Genomic DNA, 15,940 nt, shown 5'->3' with positions numbered 1-15,940 from the left:
TAGCTCCTCCAATATAATACATCTAGGCCTTAAGGAAGAAATGTATGTTGATTTGAAATAATAATGTCTGAGGCTAGAAAGAAAAGGGATAGAGATAGGATTTTGCTCCCTATCCAAATCTCAGTGAGAGAAAATACAAAGGATCTGTTGCTTATCTTTAATTGACCAAAAAAGCCATTTACTCTGAAACAGTTTATAGCTATCACTTGCTGAATTGTATGTTTTATGCTAGAACAAATAAAGTAAGAATGAATACAACTAGACATTAATTTCAAAAGTATGAGAAGTACCCCACAAATGTAATAGGAAAAAATAAGTAATCAGAAATTGTCATAATTCAACCTGAAACTTGGAGTTTGAGTCTTAGTGCTTGTAGAATCACAAAAAATAATTTTAAAATATATATGGAAAATATTTCATTTGAAATGTATGAATTATATCTTAAAATATATGACAATTTCTGACATTAATTTTGTTGTACATTTCTGTTTATCAATTAACTTTTAGAAATTTGGAATGGCATAACACTGAGATATTAATATTGTGTGTATCCAATGTCTGTTAAAAGCTATAATAATAGAAAAATCTTTGTTGCCAGTGTTTAAAAATAAAGAGATAATAGACAAAAATATACAGAGTATCTAGGCAAACATGAAATATTTGCACTTGTATATATTGTCCTTTCATTGGTTATTTCTGTTAATGTAACATGATTGCCACTCTTTATAATTCTTTTATAGAGAATTTTGGGGATTTTTTAGGTAGATAATTCATGCCAATATAATGTTAATAAGGAATATCATTAAACTATGCATTTTGGAGTTACCCAAAGATTGTTAAACCAAGTGCCAACAAGGGAAAAATAATATACAGACTAGTTTATTTAATATAATTCATTTTCTTAATCAAGTAATTCCAGCAATCATTGTAGAAGACATGTTTAACTCATGATTGATTTAGAAAAGTTATTTTTTAAAGAACAAATAAAACACTTAAACCTACTAATTCAAAACTGCTCTAAACTTGCACTTGGACACTACAATGATACTAAGACTAAATTTTAGGAATACACTTAGAATGGCTTGACTGCTGTGATTGCTAGTGATACAGTGACCTGGGAAATGGACCAATTTCCAAGTGACCACTTAGATATGCTCCGGCATCATTACCTCTTACGTGCACCTCGGGGGAATCAAGGTTATAGCCAGAATCTGTAGAACCACCTTAAAGTGTGAAAAAGGACATGCAGATTATATGGGAATAGAAAAGATAATTTCTCAACAAACCAAACAAAATTGAAATAAATCACTTAGGTAGATATTATGGGTACTAGCGTCAAGGTAGAGACCCTCTGGCTGACAGTGCTGTCATATTGTCATGCTGCTAAATTCTTACCGACTTTGCCTCAAGTTAGCATCCTCTGATCATGCCTGCTGACGTCCCTCTTACAATCCTTTCCTTGTTAACAGTCGTACAATGCTGTGTTCTCATTGCTTCCTATCTTTTGTATATTCTACCTCTTTCTAACTTATCTGACCTTCACCACTCATGGCCTAAGATCTGCCTCAGGACTCCCATATATGAATATTTTAGCAATAAATTCATCCAATCAATGTTTCCCCAATTATATTTTTTGAGAAAGAAAATTTATTCTTACCAGATTCTCATTGTTAATGAGGTCATTACATATTTTTTAGTATATTGAATATTTCCCTATATATTGTAAGTGGCTTCTGGAATGTTTTACACTGATAAAACTTTAATACGCTGGAAATGCTAGCACAGAAATGCTGTTGAAAAGAGGCTGCAGTAGGAGTAGGTCCCATGCATGGCATGTCTAATTCATTTGGGTAACTGATAGGAAAGACTGGAAAATATTGTTGTAATCATAAATTGAGGCCAAAGAGCCAAAGACTGAATTTCATACTAAATTCGTATGGCATTACATGATAATCAGTTTTGCAGTGTATAAATATTATGATCAGAACTGTGCTTTAGAAAAGCTATCTTGGTTGTATACATGTGTTGGAGAGAACCTGAGGATAGAGAAATCCAGTTAGCCCATATCCAGGAGAAATAATAAAGTGGTGAATTAGAGAGGTAGTGATTGGATTAGAGAGTTGTGTACTAACACAGAATGATATAATGCATTTGGCAATGGTATAGTTCTTTGAGAGAACAATTTGTGAGATACAGAAAACATGCTTTATGTGTCTATTGTCCATTCTTTGCTTCACCTTTAGAAAGATGTATTTTCTGCTGATCCACACACCATAATAAATTAAACACTTTCCTATATTTAACATGAGTCTATCCATATTCAGACAAAATACTAATAAGAATGGGTTTAATCTATCCAGATTTCTTGATAAAGGCATGTTCCCAAACAACCGTATCAATGAAATGACTCATTACGTTTCCTTTTAGAGAAGTGTAAGCGTTGACTCAAAATTGAGTCATATCCCTACATTTCTCAAAAAGGCCTAGACCTCTCTAGACATGATTTAAAAACTAATGACCCCACTCTTATCTTCAAATTAGGGCACCTTTAGATGATAGGAATACTCATGCTACAGTGAATTTGTACTTTGGAAAATAATTTATTTTTTAAAATACACAATGCTAATTAAGACGTTTTATTTTTCCCAATTTTATCTTACCAAATTAACAGCTCTACCCTGTCTTTCCAAGTAGTTTAAAAATCCTTTCTTATATAAGCAAGATGTTTTTAAAAATTCAAATATTAAGCACTAAATCTTGGTGAACATTTTGTTGAACCTTATGGGTGACATTGTCACATTTCTGTGATCTTAGTTCATGAAAGAAAAAGCCAGAGCAGAATGCTTCATCAGCTAATCCTCACATTTTACTTCCGCACCCATGGGAAATATTCTCATTTGAGATGACAGCTGTAAATTTTTATAATCACCAAGTGATATCTATACTTGCAGCCTGCTGGCCACTTTGTCAGCTGTATTGACATTTGATAGCCGGGATATACCTAAAAGGACTTTTCAGGGAGAATGGTACTTTTTTTCTATTGACTTGAAGCGGCCCTGTGGTAGGGCACTCCAATTTTGCAAAGCCAGCAGACTGAGCCCTGTCAAGAGTATTTCCACAGCGATCAATTATATTTGTCAATGAGGACACTGGCGTAGGGCCGAGCATGGTAAACAGTGCACATCATTTTCACAGAGACATTGTGTTAAACAGGGTCCATGGAAAATTAGAGCTCTCAAAAACGCTTTCCAATTTCTTTCATACAGTATGTAATACCAAATCAGGCTTCGCTCTTTTACTTCCAGGACAGTTTGCCCTCTTTGACACCAAAGAAGAAAAATATTATTTCTATCAGTCAGCTTTCAAGTTGTATCTCAGCAGGCATTCTCGAACTTACTGTGTACTATTTCTATTTAGGTGCTTTTTTAGATGAAGTGTGAGAAAGAGATAGAAATACCTCTTCCTGCCTTTAAAAAATGTTAGTATCATTTGCAAGTATTTTGTTCCAATCTCTCATATGTCTGTTCATCCTTTTAACAAAGATTTTCATACAGTGAAAGTTTTCCATTTTCTTAAGGTCTGATTTTTGAACTTTTACTTGTACGAATTATGCTTTTAGTGTCAAGCCTAAGAATTGTTGTCTACTCCAAGCACTGAAGGTTTTCTCCCATGTGTTTCTTTTCTGAACCATACACTTGGACTTACGTTTCACTTTATAAACTATCTGAACTGATTCTTGTATAAAGTATGAGATTTAGGTTAAGGTTCTTTTTTTTTTTTTTAAACCTACAGATGTCCAGTTGCTCCAGCACAGTTGGTTAAAAAGTCCATCTCTTCCCCACTAAATTGCCTTGCCCCTTTGTCAATTGGGCATATTTTTGTGACTTTATTTCTGAATTCTCTATTCTGTTTCATTAATCTATATATCTATCATTCTGTAACTACCACGATGTCTTCACTTGTATCTGAAATATTTAGAAGATTCCTTGAACACAAAATTTAATAAAATAACAATCCAATTAAAAATAAGAAAAAATGTGAATGTATGTATTCTAAGAGAGTAAACAAATGGAAAATAAGCACTTAAAAAGACATTCAACACTATTTGTCATTATGAAAATGCTAATTAAAACCTCAATATAAGTCTAATTAAAAACCACACATATCAGAATAGCTAAAGTTAAAAAAACAAAAGAGTAATAATGTTAATAATGCAGACAAACTGCTGATGGAAATGTAAAATATTACAGACACATGGGACAAGAGCTTGGTGATTTCTTTTAAAAATCTAAAAACAAACTTATATGGAACTTATCCCAGAGAAATGAACATTTATGTTCACTTACAGACACTTATATATTTGCACTGGGATGCCCAGTAGAAAATGGGAAACTGCCCAAATGCTTTCTTATGTGTGAATGGTTAAACAAACCATGGTATAATCACACCCTGGAATTCTCCTCTACAGTAAAAAAGAAAAAAAAAAAACAAATGATACACACACACAACTTGGATGAATATCAAAGGAATTACACTGCAGGAAAAAAAGTCTAAAAAGGACACACTCAATAACTCCACTTATCCAATATTATTAAAATAACACATTTATAGCACTGATGAACAGATTTGTGTCTGCTGGGATTCAGGGATCGAGGGTGGATGAGAATGGTGACGGCGCTCAGGTGAAGCTGTAAAGTGGTAGCACCAAGGATGCTTGCGGTGATGGTACAGTGCTGTGTGTTGAGCCTCAGTTATTAAAATCTATGCATGTAATTTTATTGTGGAGAATCACAAAACACACACACACAAGTAAGTGCATCTATAGCGAATTGGTGATCTATAGATTGCACTAATACCAATTTCTTGGTTGTAATACTGTATTATAGTCATGCAAGATGTAAACATTGGAAAGGCTTGGTAAAGGGTACACAGGACCCCCCCCCCATACATTTCTCTGCAACTCCTGTGAACCTATAATTATTTCAAAACAAATATTTTAAAATACAAGAATAGTAAGATTCATGTGTCAGTTCAAAAGCTGGCAAAACTAATTGAACTAAGTGTATGTAACTTAGAAGAGTGGACATCCCTGTGAAAGGGAAAGTAGGATTAATATAGATGAGGAGTATATACAAGAAAACCCTATGGGCTACTGGATATTATTTATATCTGGAAATGAAGGGTGATTTTATTGGCGTATGCTAGGTAAAATACATCCACCTGTACACTTAAGATTGGTATACCTCATTTTCTTTTCTATGTGCATGTCATCCCAATTAACATAAATACAGGCTGTTCATATAATTAAAGTAATTTTGAATGAAAGCAGATATATAAATAACGTGAAGAACCAAAAGACGTGGTACTAATAATACATGCTAAATTAGCTCTAGCAAAGGACAAAAGAAGAGAAAACATCTCTTTGACACAGGGTTCATGGAAAAGACAAGATTTATGCTATGTTTAAAAAAACATCATAGGGTTACATAGGAAGAGAGTAGAACAAATTGTGGAAGGACTTAAAAACTCCTGACAAGAGTTTTGGGTTGGGATGAAAGTGAGGACCATGATCACAGAAGTCATTATATGCAGTTGTGATGACAGTGGTGACGATGACAATGACAACAATGACAGGGTTAGCTAATATTTTAAGAAAATTTAGCTTAACATTTAGTAAATACTCCATGTTATTATCTCATTTTATCCTCAAAACAAGTATATACCCTTGTGCAGAATAACAGTTTACAAAACCATTTTATAGAGTAGCTCATGCCCTGCTGAATGGGACCTAGCTTCAATGTAACTGAAAAGTTCTAGCTGAACTTTGTATGAGGATGATTTAGTGATTATTTTCCCTAAAATAACACAACTTTATTCTAGAATAAATACAGTATAAAAAGAGGAACTGGTGATGGAAAATGATTGCAAAAGAGTAATACCTCTAAACCTTTTTTTTAAATCAATTGAACTTATTGTGGTGATGTTCATAAAACCATACAGATTTCAAGTGTACAACTCAATGAAGCATCACCTGATCATTTGCACACTACATCATGCACCTATCTCCATAAACAAAGACTCTTTGCATCCCCATCCCCCTCCTTTGCCCACCTCCACCTAGCCTCTCTCTATTCTTTTCCCTCTGGCCATTACCACACTGTTGCCTGTTTCTACGTGTTATGTATACACGGTTTTTGGCTAATCCCTTTAACTTTCATCCATTCACTCCACCTCCTCCCTTCTGACAGCTTTCATTCTGTTTCAAGTATCCATGTCTCTGCTTCTGTTTTGTTTGTCACTTTATTTTGTTCATTAGATTCCATACATAAGGGGGATCTTATGATATCTGCCCTTCTCTGACTGGCTTATTTCACTTAACATAATTAACTTTAGATCAATCCATGCTGTCACAGAAGCTAAGTTTTTTTTTGTTTGTTTGTTTTTGTTTTTGAATAGCTGGGCAGTATTCCATGGTGTAAAGTACCACAGTTTTTTTTTTTTAATCCACTCATCCAAACCACCAACAAAATAAAAAGGGAACTCACTAAATGAGAGAATACATTTGCCAAAGACATATCTGATAAGGGGTTAATTTCCAAAATATATGAAGAATATATACAACTCAACACCAGAAAGGCAAACAACCCAATTTAAAAATGGGCAAAGAAGCTGAATAGATACTTCTCCAGAGAGGATATAGTACAGATGGCCAATAGATATATGAAAAAATGCTCAAAGTCACTAATCACCAGAAAGATGAAAATTAAAGTCACAACAAGATATCACCTCACACCTGCCATCAATAACTCAACAAACAACAAGTGCTGGCAAGGATATAAAGAAAATGGAATCCTAGTGCAAAAAAAATTTTTTAAAAGAGAGTGTTTCTTATGTGGTCATTGCTACATTGTGAGCAATTTGAAAGAACTACTCAAACTTTATGAACATTGATATCTCTATATACAAAATTGAGGAGAGAAGATATACTTTCAAGGATTGCTGTGAGGATCAAACAAGATGAAGAACGTGATGTGCCTCTCATAATTCTGCCTCCTAAAAATGCTCAGCAAATAGAGATTCTCTGCCTTCATTGTCAGTAACTTTTTTATCTCCATGCCCACCAGGCAGAGATCTACACTGAGAAATCCCTGATTATTGTCCAAAGAGCCACTATCAAAATGTTATGCAAAAAAATTGTGTTTTATTGCCCAAAATGTGGAGACTTAGGTAAAAGAGTGTTATGGACCGAATGTTTGTGTCTTCCACAAAATTTGTATGTTAAAGTCCTCAACCCCAAGGTGATAGTATTTGGTTGTAGGGTCTTTGGGGCTAATTACCATCTTTTGCCATGTACAATGAATGCTTTTTTGGTCCAATTTTTAGGGAAAAATAAAGATGCACATTATATGTAAGTATAATAATTACATACCATGGGTATGATAATGGCTATAATAATCCCATGTATAATGCACACAGAAACGTAGGTGTGCATTATACAAGGCAAAACGAGTACATTTAGAGGAGGCCATGAGAGTGGGGGCCCTTTGATGGTATCAGTGCCCTTATAAAATGAAGACAGACCAAAGTTCATTCTCTCCCTTTCTCTCTTTCCCTCTCTCCTTTGATATTGATATAGAGGTAACTGCAATGTGAGGACAAAGAAAAAAGTAGCCATCAGCCAGCCAGGGAAAGTACCCTCACCAGAAACCGAATTAACTGGTAACTTGAGCATAGAATTCCCAGCTTCCGCAGATGTGAGAAAACAAATGTATGTTTTTGAGTCTCACAGACTATGGTATTGTGTTACAGCAGGCTGAGCTGACTATGACAAAGAGACAATAACCTCTTTGAGAAAGTACCCATACAGTCTTCAGAAGACTTCCTACAAACTGAGTCGTCTAGGAATTGATGCAAGGATGTAAGAATAGTAAAATAGACTCTGCAGTCAGGGCTTATCTGATTGGAAAAGGAAATATGTACACAAGTAATACCAGCGAATGAAAGGAACAGAAATAGGATTTTGAGGAAATTTTGTCCAGGAAGCTTTATATAAATGCAATGTTTCACATTAATGACACTGCTTTTAAATCTCTGGGCAATTGCAAGATTGGGTGGGGGTGGGGAGAGATTTTATTTCAGAATGCAGGAAGGAAAATCACAAAGGGTTTTTCTCTGAAATCACACTGCAACAGGAAGTCATTTCCTCCAGTGCTCAGTGTCCGGTGGCTCTCCCAGGGCATGCAAACAGGATGGATCATTCGCATTAGTACTGTGAACTTCTTCATTTTTTACTTTTTTATACAGTAGAGGACTTGCACTGAAATTCCTAAACCCAAGTGATGTGCTATTTACTTAGATACCAGAATTTGAGCCAGTTTTCTTATAAGTAAAATCACAATGGCTACTTCAATACTGGTGCTAGATTGATAAAATAAAAGAATAGATTTCAAGGTCCTTGCAAACTCTAATCTACATAATTATACCATCATCATCATCATCATGAAGGTGTTTTCTTATGTCAAAGAACAGGGGTGTCTCACCTGTGGCCAGGGGCGACATGCCAACCAGGATGACTATGAATGTGGCCCAACACAAAATTGTAAATTTACTTAAAACTTTTTTTTTGCTCATCAGTTTTTGTTCGTATATTTAATGTGAGGCCCAAGGCAACTCTTCGTCTTCCTGTGTGGCCCAGAGACACCAAAAGTTTGGACACCCAGTATGGTAGGAGACCCTTGATCAAATTTTTCTTTTGGGCTTGGAGCTTTCTCCCATTTGTATTTAATGTTGCCCCATGTCACTGCCGATGAACATAGAAATTGCATCTTTTGACAATTATTTTTATAAAGTCACCTCAAGATCCTTGTCTATTTCAGAAAAGTAAACAGTCTGCCACTAAAAAATGTGAGTGACCTACATCTCTTCAGAAATCCAGGGAGGAAAAAGAAAATCTCACAAGAATTTTGAACACTGGCAAAATGTAAATTCTTCACATTCTTGTTTTGTGTGAATACAACGGGCAAAAAAAACTACCCTTTAAATTGTCTTTCAGATTCCATGCATTTTGAAAATGTCTCATTTCTCATCCTACAAAAAACTAAATTTATGCTTCTTACACTAATGACATTAATTACCTTACATTAGACTACTGAATGTGTTTCACATTAAAACTAATTCATGGAGATTATATTATGTATAATTATAATGCACTTATTTATTCAATGAATAGAATAAGTACATTGTCTAGTCCTAATGTATAGTCATCGCTTATAATTTTTAAACAACACTTCTCTCTGAATTTCAAATCCTTGTGTTCCTCAATTCATTAACATGTTGAGGAAGCTTATAGAGGCAGAATTCCATTATGCTGAAATGCACTGTCTTGTGGTTATAGGCTTATCTTATAATGAATCTTTTATTTGGTATCAAATTTTCAGTCAGCAGAATTAGAGGGGGATTTGAACAGATGCCCAGATTTTCTAATTCATTAGAACACGGAGGGAAAAAGAAAAGCTTTAAACTCAGCAAGGGAAAAGGGGAAAACTTTCCTATCATCCCAGTGCAATGAAATGGAGACATAATTCTCTCTTTGCTACAGTTTCCACCTCATTCCCCTTCTTTTCTTTCTTTTTTTTTTTTCTATTTTCCCTTCTTTTTCCTTACCACTTTCCATCCTGCTCTCTTTTGGCAAGACCCTGAACATTTGGTTTGAATGAATGGGTGGTGTTAAATTTGCAGGAGGCCTTTGGGGTTGAGATGAAAAAATATTTAAGGTTCAAGGCTATGAAAGTTAATAGATAATTATTTTTAAAGTGCATGGAATTTTTGCTTCAACTTCTTTTGTCCTAACCATTCTGAGCTTGGACCCAACTGACTCACTTTGATAATGCAAAGTACACTTATAGTGGGTTTTGAAAGTGGCTGTTGTGGGGTTGGAGACCATAGGAATCATCCACAGTATAATTTGATTCATTGTAGAAGGCTCAATTCAATCACATTATTGGAGTTCACTTAGTATTGGCCATCTGCCCTTGGTCAAAATAACTTGGTTAAATGGAACATTTCCCTGTAATGATGTTTGCTACAAATGGGTTTAGGGAGAGAAGTGCATTCTTAATTATTTATGTGCTTGTTCAATATTTTGTTGTGTTTTGTGTCTTTTATGATAGAGATCATGCATCTAAAATTATGCTAAGCTAAATGAAGTGCTTAAGTAGTTGATATTTGTTTATAGTGTTATTGAAGATAATGATAATGGATATCATAATGATTGCAGTGATAATGATGATGATGATAACAAAGAAAAATAATGCAATTCAAATATAAGAGGAAAAATTGACTCTCAATGACCAGCTTTTAATTAATAAAAAACATAATAACCCTACATGGCTCTGTGTAGATTTGAAAACCCACACTCTATAAGCAGATTGTTTATTATTTATAGTTTGTGTCAACTTATAAATTATAATTATTATGCTATTTAAGCACAGTTGTCTCCACTCCCCCCCCACCTTCCCCTCCCCACCACGCCTACCTCTCACCCTCAATCTTACCCCCCTTTGGCTTTGTCCTTGGGTCCTTTATGACTGTTGAAGACCCTTCCCCATCTCTTATTATCCTCCACCCACACCCCCCTGGTTAATGTCAGTTTGTTCTTTATTTCAATGTCTCTGGCTATATTTAAATTATAACTATTATTTTTCCTAAATGCCAATTCTAATTTCCTTAATTTGTATATTATTTTCTTAGAGATACTGGAATAAAGAACTATAAACATAAAGTAACAGAAAAGGTTATTCTAACAGTTCAGAAGGGCAAAGGCCTGAAATCAAGGTGTCAGCATGGCTGATTTCTGGAGGTTTAAGGGAGAATCTGTTCGACGTCTCCCTCCTTCCTTTTAGTGGTTGTCGGCAATCTTTGGCTTTCCCTAAATACCAGTCTCATCACTGCAGTTTCTGCCTCCATCATCCCATGGCATTTCCCCTGTGTGTCTTTGTGTGTCTTCATGCAGTATTTGTAGAAGAACACTAGTCATTGGATTTAGAGCCTTCTCCAATCCAGTATGACTTCATCCTACCTAATTCCACCTAAAGAATCTACTTCCAAAGAAAATCATATTCTGAGCTTTCTGGTGGACATGGATTCTTTGGGGACACTATTCAGTCCAGTACTGTTGAATTTCAGATTCTTATATCCTTTGGATCACCGTGTTGGAGACACTACCTAGTTATTAATGAGTTTTTAAATAAGCATAATTAATAACAACTCTCAATGTTCTAACCTACATCTGTTACTATTAATTTTATAGTAATGGATGAAAGAGCTGAAAGAATAGCATTTATTTGGATAGCTTATTATTATTATTAATTATTATATACACATTTATTTTTTCTGTTAGATAAAACCAGGCTTTATTAATTTAGTGGACATTAATAAGCCTACAAAGTTCTATTCACATTTCCAGATACTTTGAAATGTAGCTATATGTTAGATACATTTACTGACTCTAACATTCTCAAAATAAGAATGGTGTCATTTTCTTTGTGTGTCAACTAAATAGTATTTATTTTGCACAAAACAGTTTTGGTTAACTGTTGGGTTAAGTGAGGCATTTATATCAACCCTATGGCTATGAATCAGTGGTGCCAGGACTACCATGTAAGACCATAGCTTTAAGTATTACTAGGGTATTCTAAAATCTGATTCTCAAACTATTGGAATTAGAAAATAAACATACACATGTGTGCATGCACACGTGCATACACAGTATTTGTAAAACAGTTTGGATTTTGTGAATATATATATTCATGTGTGTGCATGGTGTGTGGGGAAATGTGGAAAAGAGGGCCTTCAGGATCCAGGAGCACAGGAAGAAGCCTCAGGAATCCTGTCATCCAATCTCCCACTGAAGCAACAATCTTTTGCACAGTACCGTGGAGACCTCCATTTGGCAGGTGTATTGCAGGAGAGAGGTCGCTCACTACCCCATCAGAGAAGCCCCTTCCACTTTGGAGAAACCCCCACAGGCACTGTCTTCCTGGATGCCTCTTCCTTGGAAATGCTCATTCTCCCCTCCGCTCTGCCCTTGAGGATGAAAAAGGCAGTTGGGGCCTGAGCAGAAAGGGATAGAAATAAGTTAAACCTTACGCTGCTCGAGATGTGGCAGGGGGGCAGGAGCATTTCAAGAGCCTTAGGACGTTTCCAGTTTGATGAGGTGGCTAAAGGCAGGTTCTACTGCAGAAGACTGCTCAGAAGATTGAGTTGTGATGTCCCTTTGCACCCCAAGGTCATCTGTGCTCTTGGGGTTGAAAGTAAAAAAAATACTTCACAGGAGTGGGAAAATTTTTTATTGGGCTTCAGAATAATGTTGTTGTGTGGTGGTAGAGGTCCTACTGATATACTGGACACACTTTTGTATTAGCTTTTCCACCTTTCCCTGAACTCACTCCCAGCACTGCTTTATTCTGGCTTTCTAAAGTGACCTTGTATATAAAGTACGTGAAACCAAGTTCTCACCTCAGGTTCTGCTTTTGCGGCAAACTAATCTGAGATATCATGATCCTTAATTATATATTAACTTCTTTAATGCTTTTGAGCTTTTTAAAACCTACCAGCAGGAGGTTTACATATTTCCATTTTGCTTAGAACAGTGTGATTGTTTTGGCGCTGGAAATCTGAATACAACCTTTAGAAGTTACCATATGCTTTCCCATACTGTCATTTTTCTCACCCAAGGAAAACAAAAATGTTGCATATACAGGCTGCCCTGGCCATCTGGGGGCCAAATGAAGGCCACGTGAAACACAGTGCGGCCAGCCATGATGGACTGCAACCATGGTGAGGATACCACAAGGGAATAAAATCCTTTACCATTCTTTAGTGATTTTGGGTTGTTTGAAACCACACCAGCCTAACCTAGTTTCTGCTGATTCGTGAATCTTATAATTTACTTAGCTGTGTATTTACTACTTGTCTTCACCTCATCCTAACAAACTCCATGAGACAGAAAAATTCTGCATTTCTACCCTTACTCTATATACCCCCTATCTAGAACACTCCAAGACACATAGGACATACCACCTATTTTGAAAGTTATGCTGACGCTTAGTCAACTCAATGTCCTTCAAACACAATCAATGGCCTGCCACATATGAAGAGTGGTCATGCCATCCTCTAACTCAGAGGTTTTCAACCACTGGCAAATTAGCCCTATTTGGGGTGACAGATGAAATATGGGGCACACAATTAAATTTGAACTTCAGAAAAACAACAAGTAATGTAAGGCATACTTAAATTGAAAAAGTTTCATTTGTCTGAAATCCAAATTTAACTCGCATTTTTATTTGCTACAGTGTTTATCTTTGTTTGCTGAAGCTGGCAATTCTACCCGCAGGTGCCATTTGTCAATGTCTGAAGACATATGACAATAGCCACACACAAATAATTACCTGGACCACAATGTCAATACCACTGATGTTATGAACTTTATGATCTGACTGCTTTCCTCTTCCTTTTCGAATATCTGGTTTCTATGCACTGTCTTTTGTCATTTGTCTTACATGCAACTGACTCCAATGCACCTTGTGTTCATTTCAGGTTATTTGTCCACATTATTCCTATATTTTGCTTTAATCTTTATTATTTTCCCATACGCATTCATAAATAGCATTCAAAGCCCCAAAGGTTCCTAAAATACATGAAGGCAAACAAAATCTATTTTTCTTTATATCTAATACTATGCCCTGTATACACAGATACTTATTATGTAGTAAGAGAATAAATACATAAGCACAAACATGGAAAGAAATAGGAATTCCAGGACAATGCTAACTTTCTTCTGAGTCAGCCTAGCCAATCCCAGTCCACTTCTTGTGGCCTAAGAGAGGCAATTATTCTATTGTCATTGAAATAGTCATCAAATGAGAGGCAGTCATGTCCTCTTAAATTTACCTGCTCTGTCATTTTTCTTTCTAGAATAGCAAGTGTTTAGCATGTTTCCATAATATTGCACATACATTTTACCTGATATTATGATTCCATTAAAAGGAGATTGATATCAATCATAAGATCTTTTAAAAATGTTTGCCAATATGAATTTTATATTAAAAAAACCACACAGTAGAAATTCATGTAATATTTTAATTACACAAAGAACAGTATTTAGAAATATTAAAAATGCCATTTATCTTTAGTCCACACTATTGCTGATTTTTTAGGGGTTTGGGGGGAGTCTGACATTTTGCCATTTTAATTTTATTCTTGGGACAAAGTTTTCTGAGATGAAGCCAAGAATAGTCAAAGCCTTTTATAGAGACTTCTGAGTTTTAACAGCTCACAAAGCCTAACTTTATTGAAGTATAATATTTAAATCTGTATATAGATATAGATACATATACATGTAGTATTAATTCAATTGGATATATGCTTTAGTTATGTATATGCTACATATCTTATGATGCTTTTCAGTATTATAGATATTGATATGTGCCTTCTATAGTTTGTTTTAAAAATAAGAATAATATAAGTATAAAAGCAACTAATTTTAAAAACAAACATCATGGAAATTTTGCTAACAAATAATACCACTAGAAATTTATAAATGTGTTGTATAAAGAAAGATGTATAGAGATGAAGCAATGTGACTATAAGTAAAATAAATCCATTTTGGATAGATACCCACAGATACTTATGTATTCTTAATTCTTTCAAAACTGAAACATAGCCATTAAGATGGAATGATGGAATGGGAGCTCAAGTGAATAGTGAATTATTTCTTTAGTAGTTGACAAGAAATCTGAAGTCTATAGCAAAACAGAGTTGTAATGGTAACTAACAATAAGCTCCCATATTTTGCACAGAAAAAAAGTACATCAGTCCTACTAACATATTGTGAATTAAAATGAAAATTTCCATTTTATTTCTTTGTAAATGTTTTGGAGGGCTTAATTGTAGGTTTGGAGGCCTGCCTAATAGTTTTCTTTCTTTTTTCTTAGTCAATATTGCTAAAATTTTCTTTAACATAAAAACCATCTATGAATTAAGCTGAATTCACTCTGACTTTATGTCCTACAAATAATAATCAAATCTTATTTACTTCTTTGCTTTCATAGTAAATAAATATAGAAATATAGACATAAATATATTTTCTCTGTGAAAAATGTATCAAAGGTTATAATTTTCCATGATTCAGGGGAAAAAAGAGACTTCTGCTTTGGGGGAGATATGTTGGAATAGACATACTTTTCCATACTCATCCTGCTAAGTACAAATACAGTAACTAGACAGTCTATGTAAAATAAAGACATTAAAATGTAGAAGGAAAAGGTAGGCTAGTCAAGGAATTCAAGACAAAAATAACATGTTCATGATTCCCTAGGTTCCTAGTATTCCAGACTAGGAACCAAAAAAAAAAAGTTGAAACAAGCCAGGCAATGAAAGGCAAATACTATATGATCTCATCCGTAAGTGGATGAGATCAACAAAACAAACAGGTGAGGGAAATAGAACCAAAGACATGGAAATAAAAAGACAAAACCAAAGGGGTGTAGGATCGAGGGTGGGAAGTGGGGATGGCTGGGGTGGGGAGAAAATGGAGACAGTTGTACTTGAACAACAATTTTTAAAAAGAGGGAAAAAAGTCTACCAAGAGAGAAAGGAAGAAGGGGAGAGAAGAAGGAAGGAAGGGAGGAAAAAAGGAAGGAAGGAAGGAAGGAAGGAAGGAAGGAAGGAAGGAAGGAAGGAAGGAAGGCTCTCCTAAGACTAATACATGAATTCAGAAGATCATGGGATACAAGACAAGCATTCAAAAACAAGTGTGTATGTGCATACATGTGTGTGCACATATATACTGTATATACATTAGCAATAAGTACATGAAAATTAAAATTAACATTTATAGTTACTGACATATCCCAAAAGGGACTAGAATGTAGAATATACA

Source organism: Phyllostomus discolor, chromosome 7, assembly GCF_004126475.2.
Source record: "Phyllostomus discolor isolate MPI-MPIP mPhyDis1 chromosome 7, mPhyDis1.pri.v3, whole genome shotgun sequence".
Lineage (NCBI taxonomy): Eukaryota > Metazoa > Chordata > Mammalia > Chiroptera > Phyllostomidae > Phyllostomus > Phyllostomus discolor.
The sequence above is the reverse complement of the archived record's forward strand: the minus strand, read 5'-3'. Positions refer to the sequence as shown.